At 48.7% G+C, this 23,567-nt stretch overlaps 1 protein-coding gene and 1 non-coding gene across 18 annotated transcripts in view; one reads left to right on the forward strand and one right to left on the reverse strand.

Annotated features, from left to right (window-relative positions):
* KCNMA1 (potassium calcium-activated channel subfamily M alpha 1) overlaps positions 1-23,567 on the reverse strand; it is a 777,298-nt gene that overhangs the window by 552,465 nt on the left and 201,266 nt on the right.
* On the forward strand, positions 22,256-22,327 carry TRNAC-ACA (transfer RNA cysteine (anticodon ACA)). The gene has a single exon. It is a non-coding gene; the product is annotated as a tRNA-Cys (tRNA).

Below are 23,567 nucleotides of genomic sequence, written 5' to 3' on the forward strand. Positions count from 1 at the left end.
ATTGAGGGTAAGAGGAGAAGGGGGCGACAGAGGATGAGATAGTTGGATGGCAACACTGACTCAACAGACATGAGTTTGAGCAAACTCAGGGAGATAGTAAAGGACAGGAAAGCCTGGTGTGCTGCATGTTCACGGGGTCGCAAAGAGTCAGACGTGATTTAGGGACTGAATAACAACAAAATATTGCATGGGAATACTTATACTTAAAACACATTCATTTAAAATTAAATTAAAATTTAAATTTAACTAGGCCCCCTACTCAAATAACCACTAAGGTTATTTTTGCAGACATAGATGTTTCAAAAAGATGTCAGCAAAATTATGTTCATCATTTATTTATTATTATTTTTTTTTTACTTTACAATATTGTATTGGTTTTGCCATACATCAACATGCATCCGCCACGGGTGTACACGTGTTCCCCATCTTGAACCCCACTCCCACTTCCCTCCCCATACCGTCCCTCTGGGTCATCCCATTGCACCAGCCCCAAGCTTCCTGTGTCCTGCATCAAACCTGGACTGTCAATTCGTTTCTTATATGATATTATACATGTTTCAATGCCATTCTCCCAAATCATCCCCCCCTCCCTCTCCCACAGAGTCCAAAGACTGTTCTATACATCTGTGTCTCTTAAAATGCTAGAATCCATTAATAAAACAAACTGACCCTGGGGATCATTGTAAATTGGAGTGAGGAGGAAAACCCGAAGGCAGAGGTAAAAATCTTTGTCTGTGGTGAGGGGGTGGAACAGAGGGAGGAAAGAAGAGCTGGGAGGCACTGAATGAGTCATCCTCCTGGGGACTTGTAGGCAGGCAGGAAGCTGCTCCTGACGCTTGGTTCTCCCCCGCCAGCCACCCCTGACTCAGGGCGTTGGGAAGACAGACTGAGCATCAGTTATACCAGGCATTCATGCTTAATTTCCAAGTGTACTGGGCTCCCCAGCACGGGAACGATCCAAAAGGAGCCCTGGGGTGGGGGCACAGGGTGGGTATATTTGGGGGCTGTTTGATGATGTCTTTGGAGACAGCTACCCAAGCCACCTGAGGCCAATCCCAATGGCCTGTTAGGGCCCTGAGTGTTGGCCATATGGAGGCTGCACAGGTGGGTGCCCAGGAGGAGACAGAGACCCTGATCCAGGGGCAACCTCTAGTAACTGAAGGTGTAGATTCAGCCACTCTGCCTCACGGGCCTTCTTTGGAAGACTGCCTGCCCTCTAGGTGTTGCTGGGATTAAACAGTGCCCAACGGCACACGACAGCACATGTTTTATTATCTACTCTCACCGCTTCCTGTGCCTCCTGGAACCACAGACCCTCGAGCAGTGGTTCTTAAACTTCAAGGGTATCACCTGGAGAGCTTGTGGAGAAACAGTGCTGAGGGACTCGTCTGGCGGCCCAGTGGTTAAGAGTCCACACTCCCAACACAGAGGGCCTCGGTTCAATCCCTGGTCAGGGAACTAGACCCCACGTGCTCCAGCTAAAGATCCCTCATGCCACAGTGAAGACGGAAGATCCCTGTGCCACAACTCAGGCCCGGTGCAGCTACAGTGGTGGGCCCCACTCCCAAACCCCCCTTTCCAACAAGTCCCAGAGAATGCTGATGCAGCTGGTCTGGGAACCCCAGGGTGAGAACCACTGCTTCTAATCACTCTGGCCTGACTCGATCATCCCTGCCCTGATGTGAACTGAAATGTGCATCTTAACCCCCAGCTTGATCCCAGCTTCTCCCTCTGCCCACACAGGGAAGAGATTAGGGCAAGGTCCTCAGATTAGAGGCTTGTGTCTCCTTTTGAGCAGTGCCTCCTAGAGACATTTCTGAACTAGTCCAGGGCCACGACCTGGAGGACTAGCTAGCTCTCTGCTCCTCGATCCTGGGGTACAGATCCCCAGCCACTGGCTGACTCTGGAGGAGGCAATCGGCATGCAAGATGCTGGGAGGCAGGGAGTCCTCCCCAGACCCAGTGGTTTCACTGCATCAATAATTCACAGCACAAGAGGTATACGGCAGATAACGCTCTCATGCCAGCCCGCTTACCTATTGTTTTACAAGGCATTCATTATTTTAATTACTTTATGATATGAAAGGAAAAACACAGACTAAAGGGAGATAATAGTCTCATTATTACTTGCTTACACTACATGTTGTGAGCATAATTACGTGTGGGAGACAGGACTTGAGGGGGCGATGGTTGGGGGAGCAGGGAGATGGGAACACCACAAAGTCTGATTCTAGGCTGCCAGGTTAGTGTCCTTGGCCTGAAGGGAAAGTCCTTCTGCACCTCTGACCTCACTCTGGCCAAAGCTTCAAGAGCAGGTATAATCCCTGCTCCAGAGAAAGGGGGCAGAGGCCCAGAGAAGTGGCCTTGTTGGGTACGTATAGGGGTGGGAGTTGGGGGGAGCGGAATGGTAAGGAGCAGAGTCCAATACAATAGTGATTGACCATCATTCATCAAGCCAGAGCTGGGTGGCGGAAACTAAAAATTAAGTGTCTTCTCTGCATTATCTTCCTTAGACCTGGCAGGTGAAATTATCCCCATTTTACAGACAGGCCAATGGAGAGCAGGTATTTATCAAGGGAAAGGTCACAGAGCCTGAGAACTCCAGCAAACCCATCTGGACTTAGGTCTGCTCTGCCACATAAAGCTGGCTACCTCGGGCATGTTAGCCCACAAGTCTCAGCCTTCCTCCGTGTAAAATGGGGACTGCCCGGCAGACCCCAGGAAGGCGGTGGCAAAGCTTATGTGAGATAAGCAGTGCACAGCAGTTAGCACAGGGCTAGGGGTGTGGTAGTTAGAGCTGGCGTGGCTGAGCACCCGCTGACGGGACAGGCTGGCTCCAAGGGTATTCAGTGCACTCAAAACTAAAGCATCAATTGGAGGCCCTGGGAGGGACACCAGACCATAGTGAAAACTTAATAATTACAGAAGATAAACCAGTATAGGTTCTAACAGCTATGAGGCTTGAACTAGGAAATGAGCCCCCAGGAGATAAGGCACCCAACTTGTGGAGGTTCCAGCAAGAGCTGTGTGGCACTCCCCCGGGACAGCGGAAGCCCAGATTCCTACACAGGCAGCCCCGGACCCAGTGACCTCTCAGATCCCTCTACGCTCCGTTAGATCAACCGCCCTTGTGATGAGGAAACTGAGGACCAGAGAGAGGCGGGCCCCTGGGTCCCAGGACACTGCTCTCTCTCCTGTGCTCCACGACAGGGAATGGGGCTTTGTTCTGAACGGCAGAGTGGGTGTCCTTCCATCCTCACGCCTTCCACCTGCCACTGCAGAGAAGGACCCAGTCCCTCTGCTAGGAGGACTCAAGCTGGGCCAGACAGGCTCCCCCTGGTGTCAGGAGTGAGCTGGCCCTGATCCCTGCTCCCCCTCCAAGAAATCATGGTGAGGTGGTATGGAGTATGATAGGGGTGGTGAATGTGTGTGTAAGAGAGAGAACTCCACCAGCTACAGGCTCCAACTACCCTAGCCTCAGAAAGATCATGAGATTTTCTAGAATGAAGAAAAGGGTGCCTTGACGGGAAGAGAGAAACAGGAGGAAGGAGAAGCAAAAAACAAACAAAAAAAAGACCAGGTGGTTCCTGGGGGTGTCCTGGAAGGTGGAGGTCAGGCCACAGCCACACACCCCCCACCGACCCAAGGAAGGGGCTCCTTTTTGCCCTTTCTCCCACCAGAGTCTTGTGTAAAAGAAGCCACAGCTTCTGGGGGCAACACAGGGCAGTTCTAATCTCAGTGCCTGGACTAAAGGACAGGGCAGGCTGCCTCCAGGAGGCTGGAGGGACCCTGGGGAACAGAGTAGCTGGCAGCCCCCTGCCATCACACGCCCACACAGGCAGCTCTCAGCTCTCTTGGCCTGGGCCTGAGCACGCGGCCTCACCCCTCCTATGCCCCCTGCGGCCAACAGCCTGACTGGACCACAGTCACCCGCACAATATTCACTGTCCAAAGCACGTATCTGTTAGATGATTGGGCATTTCCCGCAAACCATCGGGTCAAAGACCAAAGCCTGACAAGGGACCTCAGCCGTGCCTTTGGATGCCAACCCCGTCATGGAATGGATGAGAACACAGAGTGCCTGGGGGGTGGGGATGGTCCACGGGCCATTGCCCAGTGCCACCCTGCCCCACTCCGTATCCACCGAGCCAAGACACACCCCGCAGCTAGCTCTATTTCCCTTCCCTCTTGTTGCTCCTGACAGGATGATTCTGCCGCATCTAGCCCAGGGAACCCAGCACTCCCAAGCAGATCCTTGCCCTGCCAGCCTGCAATCTGGAGTCCTCGTGTTCCTAGGACTGCAGAAATCTCCACCTAGTCTGATGTGGGGGCCCCACAGGGCAACACTTCTCATCTTCAAGGGGCTCAGCTTTCCCCAGCAGTGGGAGTTGCCCAGGCCCAGCAAGGGAGAGCAGGCCTGAGCTAATCCCAGGACCCCATTGCTTCTGGTCCTCTGGTCCCGGTTGTCTCTCTCTCATCCTTCCCACATTGAACCCAGTATACTGGGAGCCTTGAGTCTTCTGTGTGGTAAGAAGAGCTCTGAGCATCAAAAGATCCTCAAGTCCAGCTTTTCTGGATGGCCTTGGACAAGCCATTTCATTTCTCAAAACCCCTTCTGTAAACACGGATGTGTCCTGCCATATAATCTGGTCAGGCGGCATCCAGCACTTTCTGAAAGTTCCTTCATCTTTTTTATGAAGGGCGGGCAAGGATGGCATCAAGGCTCAACTCTCAGATACCCGCCTATCACGGGCAGGGCCTGGTTATCTCCCTGGGCACAAACAGGATGTTGGCACTGACAGGTCCTGCCAGCTGGCCTGCTGTGCTGGCCACACCCTCCCTGGGAGCCTCGGCCACACCTGCTTCTGCTTAGCTGGACTCAATCACCTCTAGGTGCCAGGTGCCAAGGCCACCCTGGGCACCACACCTGCTGGCTGACTGCCTCAGGGAGGGAGGAAAATTCCAGAGTCCCCTTGCTCATCCCTGCTGAGGCCACCTACCCACTGCAAAGCTCCAAGTCTGTCTTGGGTTTAGTTAACATTTCAGTTGGATCTAGGAAGTTGTTTAAGCAGTGATTGTCAGGGAGAAAAGCTATGCTTCAAAACGTAAGTCCTTCTCATCCCACTCAGAGGACAAGTCAGAGACGTCACACAGTCCAACCCACCCGATCTGGCCCGCTTCTGCCATCATCCTACAAGCCTCCCACTCACCCCCTCGCTCGCTCAGCTTCACTGGCCTCTTTGTGCTGGCAGAAGGTTCTAGGCCCACTACCAGCTGGGGCTGATGGCACTGGCTGACTCCCAACACCCACCCCAGATAGCCACGGCTGCTCCCTCCCTTATTATTCATTCAAATCTTCAACCCATCACTGAGAACTCTCTTGCCACCCCCTTGAAGGTGACACCCCACCCCCCCACCAGTCCCCTACTCCATCACCCCCATCTACGGCCCTTGCCTTCCCGAGGATTTCCTCCACCATCTGGTAGCTGGCACACTGCAATCATGACTTGGTTACAAGCTCCACGAGGGAAGCATTTCTGTCTCTTTTGTTCACGGCTGTGTCCTCAACAATGAAACATTGTAAGCTCAGTAAGTAAGCACTTGATGCACCTTGGTGAAAGGTAGGAAGGAAGGCTGAAGGGAGAGGGGAGGGAAGGAGGGAGGGAGGCCAGAAGGAGATAAATGAGGGACAGAGGGAGAGCTGTAGCAGATGGGAAGTCAGTCATCAGCAAGCACAATATCTAGAACAAATAATATTACTAATAAGTAAGGACGATAATACTCAGAAACAATACCACTGTTTCTAAACATCATCACCATGACTCTACAAGGCAGGTTTCAATGCACTCATTTGCAGACAAGGGCTTAATCAGCTGGCCCAGGAAGATACAGTCGGAATTTAAACCCAGCTGTCTGACACCAAAAAGAGACAAGCACCTGAGCTGACTTCCTCTCAAGGATAATGTGTGCGGAAGGATTATGGACTGTTGCGAAGGGCCCAGGAGAGGTTTGTTACCATCAGAACACTCAGTTTGGCCGACGTCTGGGTACTGCGTGTACCACAGAGACCCTTCTTCAAGGCTCCTGTGCCTTAAGAGGACGGTTAAATCAAGAACAGAGGAACATGGTTCCTTTCTTGGCCAAGAACCAGCTTGGAGCCCTAAATCACCCTTCATGGAGCAGAGTGTCAGATGGGAAATAAAGGTGGCTGAGTTGACAGGTTGCGAGCCCTCCTGCTAAGCACTGAGGTTCTCTATGCAAATGCTGCCAGAGGAGGAGACACCTTCTCTTGTGCAGTCTGCATCCCTAATAGGGCAACCTGGCCTGATGCTGCCAGGCCTGGAGAGCCTCTGGGGCGGGGCATTGTCCAGGACCAGAGCACTTCCCATCCCTGGGAGTCCCATTCTGGACCTCTCTCTGTCCAGGGCTGGTGCTATGGAGTACTTCCTGGGTGCTCAACATCCAGAAGGCTGTGGGGGAAGGGAGGACCCAGAAACCTCCATCTGCCCTCCCCTCACGTCTCATAATCCCACTTCATCCTCGCATTTCCCTGGTCGACATCAGAAAGCCATTTCTCCTGAGCCTGCATTGATGGATCCTGCTTCAGTCTGCCTGGAACCCCCGCCCTCACTCTTCCCCAGCAGCAGTCCTCTGCCCCTCCATGCCCTCTCTCACAAAGGAAAACTGAGCCAGCAGCCTGGCAGGCAGCTGCCCTCAGCTGAGCACAAAGTAGGAATCCAGAAATCCTTGTCTCCTGTCAGAGGGATGGTAGCAAGGCTCAGACAGTAAAGAATCCACCTGCAGTGCGGGAGACCTGGGTTGGGAAGATCCCCTGGAGGAGGGCATGGCAACCCACTCCAATATTCTTGCCTGGAGAATCCCCATGGAAAGAGGAGCCTGGAGGGCTACAGTTCATGGGGTCACAAAGAATTGGACACGACTGAGCAACTAAGCACAGCACAGCAAGGCCAAGGGCTCTGGGATATGAGTTAGGAAGCCTGTATTCTAGCCCTGGCTTCGCCAGGCACAGGAGGTGTGGCCTTGACCAGCCACCCAACCTCTCTAAGCAAAGTAAACAGAGTCCCCATCTGGGAGACGATGGGGAGCGGTAGGTTAGATCCACACTTTTCTGTCCCCTAAAGGCCAGCATTGTGTGTTTGATCAGGTACCTTAGGGTGTTGGCAAGAGGCAGCCAAGAAGGCAAGGCCCCCAGGCCTTGTGAAAATCAAATCACCATGACATTGAGCATTTTCACCTATTAAGGTTCTGGGCTAGACTGCACTTGAGTGAAGGGGTTTTCTGCAGAAAAAAGAGTTTGAAATCTACTGAGTAAAAACCCATAGGCCCATTTTAGCTTTTATAAGATGCTCTGTTTCATGGTCAATGTGCTGACATCGTGTGCCACAGCCTGGCCCAAGACCCAGAAATGCCTGAACATCCACACCTATAAACCCACAGGGCTCCAGGACACCCTCACAGACTATCATCCCGTCCCTCTGCCACAGGTCTTCACCAGGCCTAAGGCTGGAGATCTGCCCTCCAGCCACTCCCACTTCTTCCAAACAACTCAAGAGGAAATTGTCTCCCACCCTCTCCTGCTGCCCCCTACAGCCTCCTTCACATTCTAGAAGGGTGGCCCAGCCGCAGGATTCTCCCAGGTACCAATAATCCTGCGTATTAGGGATTAGGCTGAATACCTCGAGCAGCTCAAGCAAATAAAGCATAACGTGGGCACCACCAGCTCGGATTTTCATAGGGTTTTGCAAAGAGAGAGGAGGAAGGAGGTGGGCACCTGAGACTGGGCAGGTGGGGGTGGAGACGAGGCAGGATTGGTTTCTGCCCTTGGGAAGTCCTAATCATCCAACCTGCCCCGGGTAGGAGGGAGCTCCCCTGCACCTTGTAGCCTCATCAGCCCCCCAGGACCCAGATGTATATGGGGCACCACATTTGTGCCAGACAGTAAAGAATCTTCCTGCAATGCAGGAGACCCAGGTTTGACCCCTGGATCAGGATGATCCCCTGGAGAAGGGAATGACAACCCACTCCAGTACTCTTGCCTGAGAAATCCCATGAGGAGCCTGGCTGCAGTTCATGGGGTCGCAGAGAGTCAGACATGACTCAGAGACTAACACTTCCACCTTCAACCGATGCAGCAGCTATTGTGTCTGTTAACTACAGGTTACATGTCCAGGGAAGGAGCAGCATGTCCACAGAAACAGCCTTCAGGAGCTTAAAAAGAAGTTCGGACAAGGCCAGTTGCTCTGGGATGTCAGAAAACCATCGCATTGCCTGGGTCTCTCTGCTGGTTGTAAGATAACTCATCGTCACGGGCATTTTTAGCTCTGGCTTCCCAGGTACCCTGTCCAGATTCACACTCCTAGGAGCCCACCTGCGCAGTGTGTGAAGACATAGGTGGTCACGGAAGGGAAAGGGTGGCAGCAGAAAAGGGCCGGATGCTCTTTAACAAGTCGCTTACCATTTTTGTGCCTCAGGCTTCCTTGCTTCCAATTCAAAGGGGCCATGGAAACACTCCCCAAGGTTCTGTCCAGCTCTGAAACCGCCTGACCTTGGCCTCTGGACCGTGAGTCCTGCGCTTCCCCGTGTCCCAGCAGTGTGAGATGCTGGGGAAGCACTGGGGTCCTTACTGGCTCTTCTCCCGTTCAGCACCGCCCACCTGTTGCCTGGGGACTGAGAGGGTCAACTGACTGTTAGGAAAGCCTTGACTTCTTCTTGTCTCTACCAGCCATGTTCTCTCCTTGGCAGTCTTAGACCATCTTATTTAATCCTCACAACAATCCTGCAAGGTAGGAATGTTATGAGGCTCACAGAGGATGGGTAATTTTCAACAACACTCATCTTTTAAGTGGCAGAGGTGAAATTTAAATCCAGTCTATTCTAAGACCAAAGGCCATGTTTTTTCCCCTCTTCCTTGCTGCCTCAGGATAGGCAAAATGTACCAAGAAGAGATGGAATCTCCTTATAAAATGCTGCTTATTACTAGCATTGAAACAACTGCCTTATACCCTATGGCTTATAAACAACAGAATTGTGTAGTACAGACATCTGGTTATAATCAGCCATGTATGGATAGGGTGTTGGAAAAATGGTCTACGGGAGAGGGTGCCAGTTAGGGAATAGAGTGACCCATTAGACACTACATCCCATGGTGAGACGTGCCACACTTGTTGCTTAAAATTAATGAGTCAACCCTGAACTTTCAAGACTGATGCATCCATCTCAGCCTATACACCATGTTTGCAAAATAACGATCTCCTTCTCAATCAATCAGTTTAACAAAATGGGGACAGAGAAGTGACAGTCCAGAGTTCACTCTCTGGACCTCAGAGACTTGGAATTGGATTAGCAGAGACCTCAGCTCTGACCTCTCAGCCAGAGCGGCCGGGCTGAGCCCACAACAGCCTGCTCACATGCAAAGACACGGCGGTTGAGCTACCATACCAGTCTGAGGGCAGCCTGCCCTGTCCTGGGAGAAGGACTCAGGAACCACAGGCACAAGAAAACCACCACAGGGGCTCAAGTCAGAAGACAAAGATCACACTTGTTTTCCAGTTGAGGAATCGCTTGTAACCAGAGAAGGCAGGTCTGAGGCAGGACCAGATACTCAGAAAGATTGATAATAGATACACAATTTTCTGAATGCCTTGTATTCGCTTGGTGAATCCTGTTAACAAGACTGTAAGTTAGGCACCATTATGCCCATTCTAAAGATAAGCAACTGAGGCACTAAGGCTGTCTGCAGGGTTGTGGTTAGTACAGTCTTATAAATCCCACCGAGGCCTATATGCTCAGTACAAATCCCTTTTCCACGTAGGAAGAATCTGGCACTGTATGGGAAGGCAATCCAGAGGGACTTCTTGTTTCATGGAGAGCACTCAAACCCCTTCAAAACATGTGTTTCTTTTTTTTAATGAAGTGCATCTCAGAGTCTAGATCTGTAGATGTCAGAGCCGTAAGGGACCTGAGAACATGTATAAGGCTGGTTCCTTCCCTTTAGAAAGAAGCCTAGGGTCATAGAAGGGTAGAAACTTCTTCAAGGAAACACAGCTTGTTCACTTAAAAGACTGAGTAGACCCGCCCCCCGCCCCCATGGCTAAGACACAGCACAAAAAGGGTGGCAGGCACAGGGGATCCTTGTGCCCAGAATCCACTTCCTGACTTCCCCTCATATCAGCTATACAACCCAGTACAAGTCACTCCACTTTATCCAGCATCAGTGTCCTTAACTGAACAACAGGTGTACAAACACCTTCTTCAGAGAATATCTACAAGGATCAACTGTGATGATGAATGCAAAGTAGGTGGTGAGAACGCAGTGAACAGTTTTATCGACTAAGTGCCAGAGTATGCACTTGTGTGACCTTGGACAATGACCTGCCCAAGGTTCCATAGCTAACAGAGGGCCCATCAGGATGGGAATCCAGATTTTTCTAGACAATAAACCCCATCTCTGTCTTCTTCACCAAAGTAAAGGCCAGCTTTGTTTCTAGTCAAAACAGACTGGATAAGGATAACTAAGACCCAGAGGAAATCCAAAACCTTCATTTTCACAAAAGAAGGCAGAAATCTCCATATCATAGCCCAGTTAACTTTTATGACCCATGTGAGTAGAAAAAAGGCAAATGGAATAAAAACAAGAATGTGAACTTGATGGGGAAACAACTGAATCCCATCCAAAGGTGTGGAGTTTTGACATCTGAAGGACCAGATCATCTGGTTAGGGAGGTCATGGGCTCCTCCTCTCTTCCACCTCTCCCAGCTCCTGAAAAGCAGCCCAGGGCAGTTTGGAGTATCCCCACTTTGAGAGAGGAGTTGCTGAGAGAGACAGTGGAAGGGTCAAGAGGTGCAAAGTAGAGGAAGGAAGGGAGCCCGTGGCAGACTGAACATCAGGAAGAGGATCTGGCTCCCCACAGCAAAGCATCCTGCGAGGCTGGCTCTCCGGCGCTCTGGTCCCGTGGTCCCCACCCACTGGGCCACAGAGCAGCGCTGCACTGCGATGGAGTTTAAAGTGGAAAGCAGGAGCTCAGTGTAATGTGTGTGTGTGTGCCAGTGAAAAACACCCAACACTCCTCCCCAGGGGAGAAATATCCTTTTCTCTGACATGTCATCACTCCTTGCTTGGGTATTAACATGCCCTTTGAATGAAATGACAATCTAGAGCTGGCATTTGACAGGTTCTTTCTTGCTTGAAAAATAAAAAGCTGGCAACCCTCTGAAATGCTCTATGATTTTTAAAGTTTATTGAGTACCCAATGGAAACTATGGACCACTCCCCTAGTCTTCATGCTACAGATGGGAAATTCAGGCCCAGAGAGGTCATAGTGACCAGGAACCCAGGGTGTGTCTGTCATACCATACAGGGACAGCCTTGGGGCCAGGAGAGATCGGACCCAAGGGATGGAGATGAGGTCCCTCAGGGCTCTAACAGCTCAGCTGAAGCAGGTCCCGAGAGCGGAGGGAAGGGACTGCATCAGTATTCAGGGCTCAGGGCCCTACCATGGAGTCCTGAGTTCCCAGCCCCACTCTGAGTTTAGCATCCCCCCCCCCCTGCTTCTACAGCAGGAAACACGCAGAACCTAAACAATCTCCCTGGAAACAGGGACACTGTTTCTGTGGCCCCAAACCATCATTCAAAAGGCATCTGGAAAGAAAGTATTTACCATCAGAGAGCAAGTGGGATGAATTGCTGATGGCTGGTTGAACAATGCCCTCCAAGTCAACAGACAAAAGCAACGTGGAGGAAAAAGGTGAATGACTGGTGAGCAAAGTCCCTGGGAATGCCAAGGGAAGCCAATTCCTTTCATCCCCTTAGTTTGCAGCATTGTTCCTCATAGCCATTACCACTGCCCAACCTTATACCCGGGGCACTTACTCCCCTTCAGTTTCCATGACAGGGTAAGCTCCCACCCATCTCCACTAGAGGGTAAGCTCCAGGAGGGAACTGCCTTGGCCAAATCTGCTCCTTCCATATCCCCAAGACCCAGTCTTCAGGCCTGCCAGCTGCCCTCCCACTCCTAACTAAGCCCGCTCCCCCACCAGCTTTCTCTGGGAGGACCCAGTCCTCGTGACCTCTACAGCTATTCCCATCCCAGGAATGCCCTCTGCATTTCTCTCCGCCCATCTTCATTCTGCTCCATCAAGCCCCAGGAGCCCCGTGGTGCCATCTCCGGATGACAGACAGCCCTCCATGTCCTAACCCCAGTGCCCACAATCAACTCTCTCTCAACACCGCACGGGCCCTGGCTGGCAGCCTTAGCTGTCTTCTCATCCATGCATGTCAGAATGCCCCAATTAGCCTGAAAGATCCTTGAAGTCAAGGTCCATTTTTTAAGATATCCAGAGTGTGTGGCATACAGCAAGTGATGAGCAGGTATGCACGCTGAATGAGTAAAGTAAAACACGGCTTAGGAGGCGTTGGAAAAGCAGGCCCTTCCCCGGGCACCACTGACATCCTGGCCCAACCAGGCCAGTTTCCATGACTTGAAGCTTGAACAGGACTGCTGGCTCCCACACTGATGTTCCTCCGAGCAGCTACATTTTCAAATACAAACACCGAATCCCAAACAAGAATACATGTCATGGGGCTTCTGAGAGGCACATGCCTCACTAGGCACGTCAGTCAAAAAAAGATGAATGTTCTTGTTTACAAAAGGATCTGCCCCGTTCCAGGAAAATTTCCACCACAATTTAGGACCTAACCCAATATGTGCCTATAGACCTCACCGACTGAATATTTTTCCACCTCTTCCGTTTGCTGAACTTGGATAGGGTTTGGCTTCAGGTCAAAAGAGCTGTTGCAATAAAGGCCACTGCCCCTGCACCAGAGCCTTTCCCAATGGGAAACATGACCCCCATTCAGGAAACCAAGGCCCAGCAAGTCAGAGAGACCTCAGGAGGCAGAGGGATGGCCAGGTGATCAGGCATACAGATACACTCAGGACCCAGTGATGTTAACAGTGTGAGGACCCAGGAGCAGATTGCTGGGGGTCTGCAGAGAGGCCTGTCTCCCTGTGCTCTGAGCTTGCACCCGCCTCGGAAGCCTGGCTGGGCTCTGAAACTCCAGCCTCCTATGCTTCTGGGTTCCCACAACCCTAGCCTGGATCTGGATTTCCAACACAGCAGCCAAATGCAAGAGAGTCTGGCCTGGCTGTTAATGTGAAATAATAACAATAATTCAACAGCCGGGGGAGAGGGGAGGGTTCTTCTATTTCTACTGTGTTCTGACAACTGCTTCTCCTTCTCCTTCTACTGCGAGTTGGGAACGACCAGCTCCCCAGCCCTGCAAAGCCTCCACTCTCCACTTGGTACCCCTGGACCCATCAATCTCCTCCCTGTGGCCTGGGACCCCTCCAACCCTGGACGTCGGGGAGAGGCTCAGCAGCTGTGAGAACCTTCTTTCTCGAAGAAGGTTTTTCCAAAATTATATCAGGTTTCCTTCTATCCCGGCTTGTCAGCGGGGGACTCTTTTGCCTAACATGGTTGAAGAATGTCTTAGAAACTGGTGTGATTCAGTCTGGCTTCAGATGAGGTTTTCCACCCAGACAGAGCACACCGAGCGTCTGGACGTGGCGGCTCGCTGCCCCCGGGGCACCCACACCCTTCCCCTGTCTCCAGACCTCGGTCAGGAGGGCACACTTGACAAAGAAGCAGGTCTAGCCCAAAGATGAAGTCAGAAATACAGTCCACAGGAAGCCAAAGCAAAGTGCATGCAACCCACGTACTTGCAAACACAGGGGCCTCCCTCCCCACAGGAGCCCTCCCCACCCCCCAATTTTCTGAATTTGCAAATCTAATTGCAGTGCACCCATTATAAATATTGAAGAGCTACTGGGGTGAGTGATTCAAGAACTGAAATCTCAAAAGGCACACACACTGTTCTCCTAGAAGCCTTTCAGCCTTCTCTTCTGATGGAGATTGCTTTTCCCCTTATGCCTGTTCAGATGGGCATCCTTCCACAAACACAAACTCTAATCAGAGAGGGGCCCAAGACAATTGTTAGAAAAACCAGCTTGCAAAGCTGTCTGAAACCTGCACGTCATGTTTGCTAATGAATGATTACTGAACTCTTACTTAGTTCTGCCACATTCTCGCCTAAGGACCCACAGTCTCCCCTGGATCAACAGCAGCATTCTCTTCCTCCTGTAGTGCTCCATCTGCAATAATGAAGTGTGGCTGGATCAGGAGGATGCTGGGAGGAAGCTAACACGAGAGAGGAATCTTCTTTTAAATCTCAGGAGCTTCTTGTTAGAAGTACATAAAAACTGCAATGAGACAAGAGCCCTACAGCATGGGAGCCCCTGGCTGAGTGCTGTGGCCATCACCTGAGCCACCATCCTGTGAGCCCCATGTTTCCATAACAACTGTCAGCCTGGCCCCTGGAACTCACGGAAACCAGACCTCCTCTGTGTGGGCTGCTCTGAAGAAAGGTCAGATTGTTGCCTGAATACCAAGGTTCTGTTTTTCTTCTCCTTCTGCAGCTGCTTTTCTGACTGGAAGCTGGACAGACAGAGTTGTTACTAGCATTCCTCGGCACTGATGCATCAGAGGTGAGAAGCCAGGTAAGGAGAAGGGACATGCGCAGAAGCTCCTGGGGACCCCGGCAGCATTCTATTCCTTGACCTGGTTGGTTACATGGATTGTCTCATGATCATTCACTTTTTTGTTGTACTTTTGTATTTTATACACTTTTCTGTATATTTGTTTCATTTCACAATTTTGAAAAGACATCTAAAAATAAATCAGCCAAACTGTTTTTAAGGGGCCTGCCATCATCACCCACCTTTATTAAGTATCTTATGGGACATGACAGAGACTCGAGACTCAAACTGCAAGTAACCCTGTGTCACAGCCCTGAAAACAGGGCCAAGAACCAAAAAAAACCTCATTAAAAGCCCTGCCGGTTGCATCATTTGAGAAAATATTTGCAAGTGATGCGACCAACAATCAATTAATTTCCAAAACATATAAATAGCTCATACATCTCAATATCAAAAAAACAAACAAATCAATCCCCAAAATGAGCAGAAGCCTAAATAGACATTTCTCCAAAGAAGACATTCAGATGGTCAACAGGCACATGAAGAGATGCTCAACATCACTAATTATTAGAAAAATGATAAAAAAAACACACACACACACACACAATGAGGTATCACTTCACACTGGTCAGAATGGCTATGATCAAAAAGTCTAAAATAATAAATGTTGCAGAGGGTGTAGAGAAAAGGGAACCCTCCTACTGTTGGTAGAAATATGAATCAGTGCAGCCACTATAAATAACTGTATAGCGGTTTCTTAAAAAAAAAAAAAAACTTCCAGTTGCCATATGATCCAGCAATTCCACTCCTGGGCGTATATCCAGGAAAGATGAAAACTCTAACTCAAAAAGATACATGCACCTCCATGTACCCAGCAGTACTATTTACAACAGCCAAGACATGGAAGCAACCTACATGTCCATCGGCGGATGAATGGATAACGGACATGGAACATTAATCAGCCATAAAAAAGAATGAAGTGACTCCATCTGCAGCAACATGAATAGAACTAGAGATTATCACAATAACTGAAGTCAGACAGAGAAAGACAAATATGATATCACTCATATGTGGATTCTAAAAATATATATACAAGTGAATGTACAAAACAGAAAAAGACTCACAGACATAGAAGACAAACTTACGGTTATCAAAGGGGAAAGAGGAGAATAAATTAGGAGCTTGGGATTAATATATACACACATTACTACATATAAAACAAACAACAATGATCTACTGTGCAGCACAGGGAACTACGTTTAATATCTTATAATAAACCATCTGAAAATGAATAGACATGCACTTGTGAATGTCTGTAACTGAATCACTTTGCTAAACATCTGAAACTAATCCATGCACGCTCAGTCGTGTCCGACTCTTTGCCGCCCCATAGACTGCAGCCCACCAGGCTCCTCTGTCCATGGAATTTTTCAGGCAAGAATACTAGAGTGGGTTGCCATTCCCTTCTCCAGGGGATCTCTCTGACCCAGGGATCAAACCTGCACCTCTTGCATCTCCTGCATTGGCAGACAGATTCGTTACCACTGAGCCACCTGGGAAGCCCCTGAAACAAATACAGCATCGTAAATCAACCATACTTCAGTAAAAAGTTATTTGTTTTGGGGAAAAAAACCCTCACAGTTTTGAGGGGCAGGCACCACCCAGAAGAAGAATGTCAAAGTCAAAGCAGAAGTCAGAAACACACAGCCATGGGATGAATGGGCTAGGAACCCCAGAGGACTTGATAATACAACAGTCTGCTGTTGGATACAGGGTCTGAGCCTATAAACAAGGCAATGGGGAGGGGGTGTGTTTTATTGTTTATACTTGCCTCAGGAGGTCATGAAATGAGGTAGGCAGGACCCCTTGAGTCTTCTCTTGCCCTGCAGATTTACTCCTGAGAGTTGCTCATGGTCTCAGCACAGCCTTGATTAAAGTGGCAAGAACATTAAATCAGTCAGAAGACTAGGTCAAGTCCCATGCCAGATCAGGAGCCTCAGGACCCCCTCTTCACCTTCCATAAGCTTCCACTCATCACTCGTTCCAGCCACACTGCTTCCTGCGCCCTTTGCTGTATAAATACCTCATACTGTCACAAGTCCACTGTTTTGGTCCTCTTGGACTAATTACAGTTCTTTCCAAATGCAGGACATTATTCAAAACTGTTTAAAGGCACCTCCACCATGAAGCCTCTCCAGATCTCTTAATAAGAATTAACACCTCTCAATGATATTCACTCAAACCTTACTCTCTGTCCCCTCACAGTACTATTTGTTCCTCTGGTTATCAGCCCTCGATATGTTCAAGCATCCATCATCCCTTCCAATTAAGAATCCTGAGGTCAGAAACCTGGCTTATTAATTTTCATATCTATAGAATATATATAGGGGCACATACCTGGTGGCTCAGAAAGTAAATAATCTGCCTACACTGTGGCTGACCCAGATTTGATCCTCGGGTCAGGAAGATCCCCTGGAGAAGGGAATGGCAACCCATTCCAGTAGTCTTGCCTAAGAAATCCCACAGACAGAGCAGTCTTGCTACAGTCCATGGGATTGCAAAGAGTTGGACATGACTGAGCAACTAACATTTTCACTTTCACAGAATATATATATATTCTGTAAAATATATATTATACATTCTTTAAAATATATTCTATAAAACATATTGATTATAAATTCTTGTATCTATAGAATATAAATACATATTCTAGACAAATACATACCTACATCTGTAAATATCAATATATAACAAGAATATGTATATTCTTATTAATTACTACATCTATAAAAACTTATATTCTAAATAAAGATAAATATATCTCTACATCTAGCACTGAGCCTAATGGATATGTAGTGCGTGCAGCAAGCAATCAATGCTCATTGACAAGTCAGGGTCTAAGAGGATGCAGGCCCATTGTGTAGAAGGCCATCACGAAGCACCCAGAGTCCAGCATGAAGGCGGAGTATCACAGAAAGCCTCTGCACCTCCAGTCACGCATTTCCCTCTACCCACACCTTCTCTCCCCAGACTGCTAGGCTTCATAATTAATAATAAAGTACCTGCTTTTGCTCCAGTGCCCCATCCATCCTCCCAGAGAAGGCAATGGCACCCCATTCCAGTACTCTTGCCTGGAAAATCCCATGGGCCGAGGAGCCTGGTGGGCTGCAGTCCATGGGGTCGCTAAGAGTCGGACACGACTGAGTGACTTCACTTTCACTTTTCACTTTCATGCATTGGAGAAGGAAATGGTAACCCACTCCAGTGTTCTTGCCTGGAGAATCCCAGGGACAGGGGAGCCTGGTGGGCTGCCGTCTATGGGGTCACACAGAGTCGGACACGACTGAAGGGGCTTAGCAGCCCATCCATCCTCCACACTAAGCCAGAGAGATCTCGCAAAGTTGACATCACTTCTATCATCCCTGTGCTTAAACTCTTCCATGACTCCCCACTGCTCTCAGGGTCAAGTTCAGCTTCCTCAGCATGGCCTTCAGGGATGTTCTTGGATGTCTGGGTTTTGCCTTGTATCTGATCCACATATGAAACCATTCTCACCCTCACCTTCCTTATTCTCCAGCCATACTGGACTTTCTTCCCTTCCTTCCATGAGTGGGTCTCCTTTATGACTCATGGATTTGCATGTACCATTCCCTGAAACAACCTTCTCCACCCAGTCATATTCTAGACTTCCCACTCAGACATGAGCTCTCTCTCCAGCAAGCCTTCCCTAATGGCCCCTCCACCTCCACTGAGTGAGGAAAGCTCTTTAATCACGTGGCGCTTTCACTCCTCCTCCAGAACATTCAAGGCATCCACAAATACTTGCTCACAGCCTCTGTGCTTCCACAGAGCAGGAGCTGGCAACTGTAAAGGGTCAGCTGGCGAATGTTTTAGGCTCTGGACGTATGGGTGCTCAGTCTTGTCTGACTCTGCTACCCCGTGGACTGTAGCCCACCAGGCTCCTCTATCCATGGGATTTCACAGGCAAGAATACTGAAGTGGGTTGCCATTTCCTTCTCCAGGGGGTCTTCCCAACTCAGGGATTGAACCTATGTCTCCTGCATCTTCTGCATTGGCAAGCGGATTCTTTACCACTAGCACCACCTGGGAAGCCCTATTTCAGGCTCTGCAGGAGCCTAAAATCTCTTTGGCAACTAATCAACTCTGTCATCACAGAACAAAAGTGGTCAGAAATAAAACACAGACAAACAAGAGTGGCTGTGTTCCAATCACATTTTATTTATGGACACTGAAATTTGAATTTCATAGAATTTTCACATTTCATAAAATATCCTTTATTAAAAATTTTTTCAGCTCAAAAAAAAAAAAAAGTAAAAACCTTTCTGAGCTAGTAGGCCATTAAAAAAAACAGACGGCAGGGCAGGCTTGGCCCACAGCCTGCAGTCTGCCAGCTCCAGCACAAGTTCTCAGTTCCATGGAGAGAGAAACTATGTCTTCACTGCTCTATTCCCCCAACACAGGGCCTGGTTCTTAGAAGATGATTCATAAAAAGTTTGCTGAATGGCTTCATATGTGGACGGGAGCAGTGTTTCCCAGTGCGTACTCTACAGAATGCCAATCCAATGGGATACTCCGTACAGAAGGACTTCTTTTATCAATGAAATTTGAAAATGCTACTGTTTCCTTTCCTGGAAATTTTCAATGTTCAGTGCATAAAGCATATCAAAAGCTCAGAGCTAGTCACAGAACTTGTTTGACTTAGACCATAGAACTATACAATGGCTCATACCAAAACAAAATCAACACTGCCGCAGCAAAACATACATTTCAGATTTTGAGGCTGGTTCACCTATATGATGGCATCACTGATGCGAGGAGTTTGAGTAGGCTCGGGAGTTGGTGATGAACAGGGAAGCCTGGCACACTGCAGTCTATGGGGTCACAAAGAGCTGGACATGACTGAGCAACTGAACTGGACTGAAGTACTATATTTAACAAACTCTTCTAGCTTCTAGTCTCCACCGTCACCCCCTTCCACATACATTATCCAATCCTTGAGAACAGGAACTGTGCCTTATTCATCTTTGCATTCTACCAGGGATGTACAATAGTGTTTCATATACAATAAATACCCAATAAATATTATATAAAATAGCTTACTATCTAAGAAAAAATTTAAAAAAAAATATTTTTTGACATAAATCATTCTTTTTAGAGAATTTTTTTTTTTTTTTATGGCTGTGCTAGGTCTTCATTGTTGCACATGGGCTTTCTCTAGTTGAGGCAAGTGGGGGCTACTCTCTAGTTCTGGTGTGCGGGCCTCTCATGCAGAGAGCATGAGAGAGGTTTCTCTCACTGCAGAGAGCACAGGCTCTAGGCTCATGGGCTTAGTAGCTGCAGCTTGCTGGCTTAGTTGCTCCACAGCACATGGGATCTTCCAGGACCAGGGATCAAACCCACGTTTCCTACATGGGCAGCCAGATTCTCAACCACTGAACCACCAGGGAAGTCCCAACACAGTCCATTTTTAAAGTATTTATTGAATGTGTTACAATATCAGTTGTTTTGGTTTTTTGACCCCAAGGCATGTGGGATCTTAGTTTCCCAACCAGGGGCCAAATCCACACCCCCTGCACTACAAGGCAAAGTCTTAACCACTGGACCGCTAGGAAGTTCCAAACTATTAATATCTACTTTAACCCAAAACATCTTCCAGCATTAACAGGCAGCCCCATCTGAAAGCACTGCAGTAAGAACAAAAGACAAAAACATACAAGAATAACCCTTGAACTGTAGCATCAGAACCACCCAACAGAGGTGGCTGAGCCCCACCCTAGAGTTTCTGGTTCGGTTGGCAGAAAGTGAAGAGGAACTCAAAAGCCTCTTGATGAAAGTGAAAGTGGAGAGTGAAAAAGTTGGCTTAAAGCTCAACATTCAGAAAACGAAGATCATGGCATCCGGTCCCATCACTTCATGGGAAATAGATGGGGAAACAGTGGAAACAGTGTCAGACTTTATTTTTGGGGACTCCAAAATCACTGCAGATGGTGACTGCAGCCATGAAATTAAAAGACGCTTACTCCTTGGAAGAAAAGTTATGACCAACCTAGATAGCATATTCAAAAGCAGAGACATTACTTTGCCAACAAAGGTTCGTCTAGTCAAGGCTATGGTTTTTCCTGTGGTCATGTATGGATGTGAGAGTTGGACTGTGAAGAAGGCTGAGCGCTGAAGAAGTGCTTTTGAACTGCAGTGTTGGAGAAGACTCTTGAGAGTCCCTTGGACTGTAGGGAGATCTAACCAGTCCATTTTGAAGGAGATCAGTCCTGGGATTTCTTTGGAAGGAATGATGCTGAAGCTGAAACTCCAGTACTTTGGCCACCTCATGCGAAGAGTTGACTCATTGGAAAAGACTCTGATGCTGGGAGGGATTGGGGGCAGGAGGAGCAGGGGACGACAGAGGATGAGATGGCTGGATGGCATCACCAACTCGATGGACGTGGGTCTGGGTGAACTCCGGGAGTTGGTGATGGACAGGGAGGCCTGGCGTGCTGCAATTCATGGGGTCAAAAAGAGTCAGATACGACTGAGTGACTGAACTGAACTGAAGTCTGGGGTGGGGCCTAAGAACTGACATTTCTCACAAGTTCTCAGCTGATGTAGATGCTGCTAGTCTGGAGAACCCATCTAGGGAAACACAGATCTGGAAAAAAGGACATTCAGAGCTTAAGTCCTCTACCTGCAGTTTTCTCCTCCTTCCAGGAACCTGATTCCCAGGAGAACCCCAGCTTGTTCACTTCTTCACACTGGCAGGAGAAAGCCTGATCCATCTCTTCAGTGTTCAGGCAAGGCGTCTATACATAATCGGTTGCACTGCATTCCCCTCCAAATATGTTTATGTCTAAACCCCAGTACCTGTGACCATGACTTTATTTGGAAATAAGGTCTTTGGAGATGTAACCAAGTGAGTCATTAATTCAATATCATGTGCGTCCTTATGAAGGAGGAGAGAGTAAAACAGGGAGGAGGAGGCCCTAAGAAGACAGAGACACAGGAAGAAGCCCACCCGAGGATAGAGGCAGAGACTGGCGTGTTGCAGCAGCAAGCCAGGGAATGCAAAGGATGGATGACCACCCTGGAAGCTAGAGAGAGAGGACAGAGCCTCCTCTACAGGTTTCAGGAACACAGACCTGCAAATCCTTGATTCTGAACTTCTGGTTTCCAGAACTATGAAAAAGTTAATTTCTATTTATTTCAGTCATCCAGTTTATAGCACTTTTTCCTCTAAGCATGGTATTTCTCACTATTACAGATACCGCCCCCCACACACACACAGAAAACTCAGGTGAAGCTCCGGCCAAGCCCTAACCTTGGTGAGGGTCCATGTGAACTTCAAGGGAATGATGGGCCTCTGTTCACTGATCCTTTTGTCATCTCTGCATCACTGCTAGCAAGGCAGTAGTTTGAGCTGGGGTCTCTCTCTGGAAATTAGATTATCTAATTAGTATGATGTTTTGTTGGATTCCTGCCCCAGGGCTGGTTTTGGCCAAAAGTATGTGATTGTTTTCTAGCCTAAAAAAAAAAAAAAGAGTCAATGAATAAATTAAGGAGACTTGGCTTTGCCCATACTTGCTCAACTGGTCCTGTTTCTCACTGGAAGACACTCACAAAAGGCTTCTCACTAACAAATAGTTTCTTCTCCAGATCTGAGCTAGAAATGACTTCTCTAATTGAGGGCTTCCCTGGTGGCTCAGACGGTAAAGCATCTGCCTACAATGTAGGAGACCCAGGTTTGATCCCTGGCTTGGGAAGATCCCCCGGAGAAGGAAATGGCAACCCACTCCAGTACTCTTGCCTGGAAAAACCCAGGGACAGAGGAGCCTGGCGGGCTACAGTCCATGGGGTCCCAAAGAGTTGGACATGACTAAGCGACTTCACTTTCACTTTCAGTCGACACAGAAATATCCAAGCAACAGATATTTTCACAGTCTGAGCACCTTGGTTTTAGTCACAAATTATACCCCTCTTGTTTTTGAAAAATAAGGGGTATAATTTTTATTCTGAAAAGAGGCAGACACTGTTGTGTGCCCGATACCCTAGGACGGCGCCAAGAAGGGAATGTGGACACAGCATGTCACTGTTGACGAAGAGAAAGGGGACGCCAGGGGGTAGGGACTCTGTATTCTCAAGATCAGAGACCACAGAATAAAAATGAGAACCAACCAAATGCGTTCCTTGCCTCTCCAGTCCACGCTAACCCAGGGCTGCCTGCTCACAGAGTCAGTGTGAACTTGGAAACCTTCAGATATTTTACAGGTAGGTCAAAGCCTGTAAAGCCTAGTTCTGCTGCAGCAGGTCAGATTTTCAGGATGCTGTCCCCCACCCCAAGGCCCTTGAAAAATAAGAGAGGGGTCTGATTCTTTGAGATGAGCACAGTCCCTCCCTTCCCCAAACCTGGGAGTTAAGTGTTCCCTCCCTCATCCCTTCCAAGGCCAGCATCTCATTTCAAACGTCCAGTCAACCCATGAACAGCACGTTAGTCTCTGTCCGGGAGGGTGGACTTTTGGAACATCAACCTCTCAGCCTCTGACTTAGGAGCTGAGAATCAATCTAGTCAGAGGAGTGGCAGCTGCCACAGAGGACACACCGTCCCGGCTTTGCAGACCTGCCTCCTCTTTCGTTTGCTTTGCTTATAATCTAAACTTGCCGCACAAACTGCAGCAGGTTACTTAACCCTCCAAAAACTCAAGTTCCTGAGCTGTAAGATAAAAATGATAAGAAATGCTTGGCAAGGGGGTTGTAATCCTTCTCATCCTCACAACTAGTACGAATATCTCCCGTTCTGCAGATGAGGACCAAGGGCACAGAGAAGTCAAGACACTTGCCCATGGTCACACAGCCAGTAAGCAGCCAAGCGGAGCTCAGACAGGCTGTCAGTGGGCATGTGCTCTCATCACAGGGATCTTCTGTATCTCCATAAGGGGTTAGAACTGAAGGCCCATGTTCATTTATTCATTCAACAATTTACCTTTGCAACACTCACAGAAGGAA

This window comes from Bos taurus, chromosome 28 (assembly GCF_002263795.3).
Source record: "Bos taurus isolate L1 Dominette 01449 registration number 42190680 breed Hereford chromosome 28, ARS-UCD2.0, whole genome shotgun sequence".
NCBI lineage: Eukaryota > Metazoa > Chordata > Mammalia > Artiodactyla > Bovidae > Bos > Bos taurus.